Here is a 6,413-nt window from a genome sequence, read left to right as displayed (position 1 = left end):
GGCATACACTTTTCTCAACAGCAACGGTGAATTGGTTCTTTTCTGATTTTAAAGCAAACCATTTTTGAGTTTTATACTCATGGAACTGGATAACTGAGGAATAAATTTCAACAGCTATTACACCTTCGAACATAATTCTCCGGTTAAACATGAAACGTTAGTGATGTATTGATATATATGTTAATTTAAACACAGGCAAATTATTTTGTCAGTTAACTTTCAGGCTACCGCGATGCAACTTGTTTTGCCTGGCATACACTTTTCTCAACAGCAACGGTGAATTGGTTCTTTTCTGATTTTAAAGCAATCCATTTTTAAGTTTTATACTTATGGAACTCGATAACTGAGGAATAAAACTCAGCGGCTATTACACCTTCGAACAGCTGCTTCCCTAATTCTGCGGTTAAACATGAAACGTTAGTGATGTATTGGTGTATTTGTTAATTTAAACAGAGGCAATTTATTTCTTAACTTTCAGGCAGCCGACATGAGCCGAGACGCAACTTGTTTTGCCTGGCATACACTTTTCTCAACAGCAACGGTGAATTGGTTCTTTTCTGATTTTAAAGCAATCCATTTTTAAGTTTTATACTTATGGAACTCGATAACTGAGGAATAAAACTCAGCGGCTATTACACCGTCGAACATCTGCTTCCCTAATTCTCCGGTTAAACATGAAACGTTAGTGATGTATTGGTGTATTTGTTAATTTAAACACAGGCAAATTATTTCTTAACTTTCAGGCAGCCGACAGGGGCACCCAACATCAATTTTCGGGAAATATCTGTTCGGAAGACGATTTGAGATCTAGAATTTTCGGAACATTTGTTCCAAAATTTATTGCTTGCCTGCCGTTCCTAGGATTTTCGAACATCTAAAAAATGGTATAATTGCCCATTTTAAACGGATTTTACCCTAAAAGGGTCCACCTAGAATTTTCGGGAGCCATTTTTTTGGCTGAAATTTTCGAAAAAGTAAGTTTTGATCCCTATAATTTTGGATCACTAGACTTTCAGCTAGGAAATCCGAACAGATAACAAATTTTTAGGGGATAAAAATATGGCTATATCTAGAGTTTAAATACCAAAATGCGTTTAACAATGCTAGGTTTAAGTGGTTTTGAACTATATTCCCGTTGGGTGCCCCTGAGCCGAGACGCAACTTGTTTTGCCTGGCATACACTTTTCTCAACAGCAACGGTGAATTGGTTCTTTTCTGATTTTAAATACTTACGGATCTCGATAACTGAGGAATAAAACTCAACAGCTATTACACCTTCGAACATCTGCTTCCCTAATTCTCCGGTTAAACATGAAACGCGTTAGTGATGTATTGGTGTATTTGTTAATTTAAACACAGGCAAATTATTTTGTCAGTTAACTTTCAGGCTACCGAGATGCAACTTGTTTTGCCTGGCATACACTTTTCTCAACAGCAACGGTGAATTGGTTCTTTTCTGATTTTAAAGCAAACCATTTTTGAGTTTTATACTCATGGAACTGGATAACTGAGGAATAAATTTCAACAGCTATTACACCTTCGAACATAATTCTCCGGTTAAACATGAAACGTTAGTGATGTATTGATATATATGTTAATTTAAACACAGGCAAATTATTTTGTCAGTTAACTTTCAGGCTACCGCGATGCAACTTGTTTTGCCTGGCATACACTTTTCTCAACAGCAACGGTGAATTGGTTCTTTTCTGATTTTAAAGCAATCCATTTTTAAGTTTTATACTTATGGAACTCGATAACTGAGGAATAAAACTCAGCGGCTATTACACCTTCGAACAGCTGCTTCCCTAATTCTGCGGTTAAACATGAAACGTTAGTGATGTATTGGTGTATTTGTTAATTTAAACAGAGGCAATTTATTTCTTAACTTTCAGGCAGCCGACATGAGCCGAGACGCAACTTGTTTTGCCTGGCATACACTTTTCTCAACAGCAACGGTGAATTGGTTCTTTTCTGATTTTAAAGCAATCCATTTTTAAGTTTTATACTTATGGAACTCGATAACTGAGGAATAAAACTCAGCGGCTATTACACCTTCAAACATCTGCTTCCCTAATTCTCCCGTTAAACATGAAACGTTAGTGATGTATTGGTGTATTTGTTAATTTAAACACAGGCAAATTATTTCTTAACTTTCAGGCAGCCGACAGGGGCACCCAACATCAATTTTCGGGAAATATCTGTTCGGAAGACGATTTGAGATCTAGAATTTTCGGAACATTTGTTCCAAAATTTATTGCTTGCCTGCCGTTCCTAGGATTTTCGAACATCTAAAAAATGGTATAATTGCCCATTTTAAACAGATTTTACCCTAAAAGGGTCCACCTAGAATTTTCGGGAGCCATTTTTTTGGCTGAAATTTTCGAAAAAGTAAGTTTTGATCCCTATAATTTTTGGATCACTAGACTTTCAGCTAGGAAATCCGAACAGATAACAAATTTTTAGGGGATAAAAATATGGCTATATCTAGAGTTTAAATACCAAAATACGTTTAACAATGCTAGGTTTAAGTGGTTTTGAACTATATTCCCGTTGGGTGCCCCTGAGCCGAGACGCAACTTGTTTTGCCTGGCATACACTTTTCTCAACAGCAACGGTGAATTGGTTCTTTTCTGATTTTAAATACTTACGGATCTCGATAACTGAGGAATAAAACTCAACAGCTATTACACCTTCGAACATCTGCTTCCCTAATTCTCCGGTTAAACATGAAACGCGTTAGTGATGTATTGGTGTATTTGTTAATTTAAACACAGGCAAATTATTTTGTCAGTTAACTTTCAGGCTACCGAGATGCAACTTGTTTTGCCTGGCATACACTTTTCTCAACAGCAACGGTGAATTGGTTCTTTTCTGATTTTAAAGCAAACCATTTTTGAGTTTTATACTCATGGAACTGGATAACTGAGGAATAAATTTCAACAGCTATTACACCTTCGAACATAATTCTCCGGTTAAACATGAAACGTTAGTGATGTATTGATATATATGTTAATTTAAACACAGGCAAATTATTTTGTCAGTTAACTTTCAGGCTACCGCGATGCAACTTGTTTTGCCTGGCATACACTTTTCTCAACAGCAACGGTGAATTGGTTCTTTTCTGATTTTAAAGCAATCCATTTTTAAGTTTTATACTTATGGAACTCGATAACTGAGGAATAAAACTCAACAGCTATTACACCTTCGAACATCTGCTTCCCTAATTCTCTGGTTAAACATGAAACGTTAGTGATGTATTGGTATATTTGTTAATTTAAACACAGGCAAATTATTTTGTCAGTTAACTTTCAGGCTACCGAGATGCAACTTGTTTTGCCTGGCATACACTTTTCTCAACAGCAACGGTGAATTGGTTCTTGTCTGATTTTAAAGCAAACCAAAAGTTTTATACTTATGGAACTCGATAACTGAGGAACTGGGAAATTTAGAATGCCCAATTGTAGCTGTGTAAAATTTCATTCCGGGCTAATTGATTTCCCAGCATGTCACAGGGAGACACATTCAATATTAATCACAGACTTATCAATTTCCTGCTATCATGTTATCCTGATATCATGAAATTGAACCTAACAGCAATTATTTTACCTCAACGTTTGAGCGTGAGCCTGTATACCGGGAAGGCTTCCAGGACCGAATTCCCCGACGTCAACATTGTTTACTGCCTCCATAACTCGTTTGAAAACATGAATACAGAAATCCACGACATTTAGACGAAGACTGCTCAATGAATCCCCCCACAGAGGCCAACCAAAGTTATTCCGTAAGCTTCGTCCACGTTTTTACCAGAATTTCGGACGGCGAATCTAATCTGCAGGTCGCAGGTCGCAGGTCATAGGGCACAGGTTGCAGGTCATTGTTTCACCAATACAGAAAGTATCCTAAACATTCTTAAAAGCTAACGTTAGGCCTAATTAGGCCTAAACAAAAGTTTTTAGGCCTAAGGTTAGCTTTTAAGAATGTTTAGGATACTTTCTGTATTAGTGAAACAATGACTGCAACCTGTGACCTGCGACCTGCGATCTGCAGATTAGACCCGCCGAATTTCGGAACGTGATCACCATTTTCCCGCAAAAAATTACAGACTTGAAGGCGACAAATCTCTCTTCGAAAGAGCTGAAAAAACTTTCCTTCGACAAATTGACAAACATTTTACGCTGGATGCCAGAGGTCTTCTCGCTCACCAGCGGCGAGGAGCGTAGAAGTAGTGCTGGTCGGCGAGAGACGACGGCGACCTGTACCATTTTTCCCCGGGTGGGAGAGTTAATCCATAAATCCTATAGAACGAAAAATGGTTCCGTGTCCCAGAACTAACCGCCACTGTCGATACGCTCAAACGAACTGAAATAGATTTGTGTTCCCCACAAAATTCATCTCGCCCCTAAATATGGTCATTCAATAACCACTTTTTTTCTGCTTAACATAAGTTCACAGTACAATCTGATCGATCCTGAATGCTTTAACATTTTTCTGAATACGAAACACCTTTTGTGTTATGTTTTTAGCCTTTGTTGATGGATATCTACACTGTCAGGAGACGTCCAGCCGAGAATTCCTGAGTCGGCTTAAGCTTCTCATGGATGTCAAAGTGTAGGCCTCAAATCTATGTGCAAACCATGCATGGAATTTGAATTAAGTGAGTTAAGAGAAAGATGGTTGACACTTTCTTGTTTTCAAATAATTCTCGTTACAAAGTAAACAGTCCCTACTCCAACACCGAGGACCGCTAGGTCTCGCACTCTTTGTAAATAGTTTCTGGCTTCTTTGTATTTGGAAGGAGTTGCCTGTAGTTTATCGTTATTGTTCGAAAGGTCGATAAATCCCAAACCGTTTTGCAGGTATCATTACAAAGACGACACTTCCTTCTTGTGTTGGTCGACAGTTCCGCGTACACCGCGCATTAGTCCGGTGCCCAAGCGACTGAGTCACCCTCTTCAAAAGCTGATTCTTTGGCAGGCTTAACAACAGATGAAGCACGTTTAGTTGCCCGGCCCGTATGTGGGGGTGGGGTTTGGGTGGGCCTAGGGGAAGTCGTCTTGACTTTTTCAACGTTCGATTTCGTTTTTTTATACTGTGAACTAAATCAGCCGGGATCCTTTAAGGTTTTTTGCCGACCGAGGCGAGGGAGACGTGCTCGAGGTGTCTAATATGCTGTATGGGAAATGGACATATAGGAGGGAAAATTTTTCTATTAATCGCGATCCACTGAAGAATGAACACCGAAGAGAATTTTGATCGTTTGTCTTATGATTGTCTTATGATTGTCTTAACCTCGGGAGCTCAAAATGCACCAATCACCGCCGACGGCGGTGCTCTACCAGGGCTGATGCACAACCAGCCGGCATTATCGCCCGACGAGCAACACTGATACGGTATTTGCGTTCGATCGAAGGAGAACGTGTCCTAATTTTGTTCAGATTGTGTGGTGTTGCCAAAAGGAATTGAGGAAGGGGACACCAAAATAGACGCCCCGAAGATTCTTTTGTTGTTTGCAGGGGTACCCTGGCGTAGATTCTCGAACGCGTATTGGTCTCGATCTGATGACAGTCTCTATTCCAGTTTGTCAGCCATGATGCTTAGTTTACCTTGCAGCAGGCTAAGCGACTGTCGAACGCACTTCAATAATCCGAGATTACCACTAGTTATAGAAACGTCACGATGCTAATATGACGAAATCTTAAAGCAAATGATTTTTTTTTTTAAATTTGCTCTTTTATCACCTGTTATGAGAATGCCCGCATTTTCTTTGAGGACACATTTTTTCAGTTAACGGTTCAGTAGTTAACTGAAAAAATTTTTTTCAAGAAACCCTGTGAGATTTTTTAATTGCCCTTTAAGTAACGTATGTTCTAGGCTTCTAAGGGCCTATTATACAATGAGCTGCCTTAAAACCGTAATTTCGCACCGTCTGTGGGGAATATGCGCTCTCCCAAATGTCCTGAACACTACCAAAATTGGTCAGAGTAACTTCCCGGACTAGTCACGCGTTAAAATACTTTTGTGTTCAAACGTGTGGCACCCACAACTTATTCTAATGCCCTCAAGAAAAACAACACCCTCTGCAATAAAGCCAGATAAAAGTGAGGTACAAGAACAATAGTGGCGGTCGGTGAAGTTAATCTTTCCATTTAGCTCAAATAATGACACTTCCGTTTCTTGCAAAAACTCTATAATCCAAGGCGGCAAACCGCGCATTGATTACGGTTGATCATTCATTTAAAACAAGAAAAACAACAATACTGCATCTCAGTTGAACTACGCGCACTTCGTGTGCTGTGCGCAGGCTCGGTTCTTGCTCAAAAGGAGATGTGTCCTCTATCCCGACTTCGGCAGAGAAGCCACGCACTGCTAAATGAATCCGATAGATTTTTTGACACCGACATTTTTTCGTCTTT

Source organism: Montipora foliosa, chromosome 6 (assembly GCF_036669935.1).
Source record: "Montipora foliosa isolate CH-2021 chromosome 6, ASM3666993v2, whole genome shotgun sequence".
In the NCBI taxonomy this organism is placed as follows: domain Eukaryota; kingdom Metazoa; phylum Cnidaria; class Anthozoa; order Scleractinia; family Acroporidae; genus Montipora; species Montipora foliosa.
Note: the sequence above shows the minus strand (reverse complement) of the source record.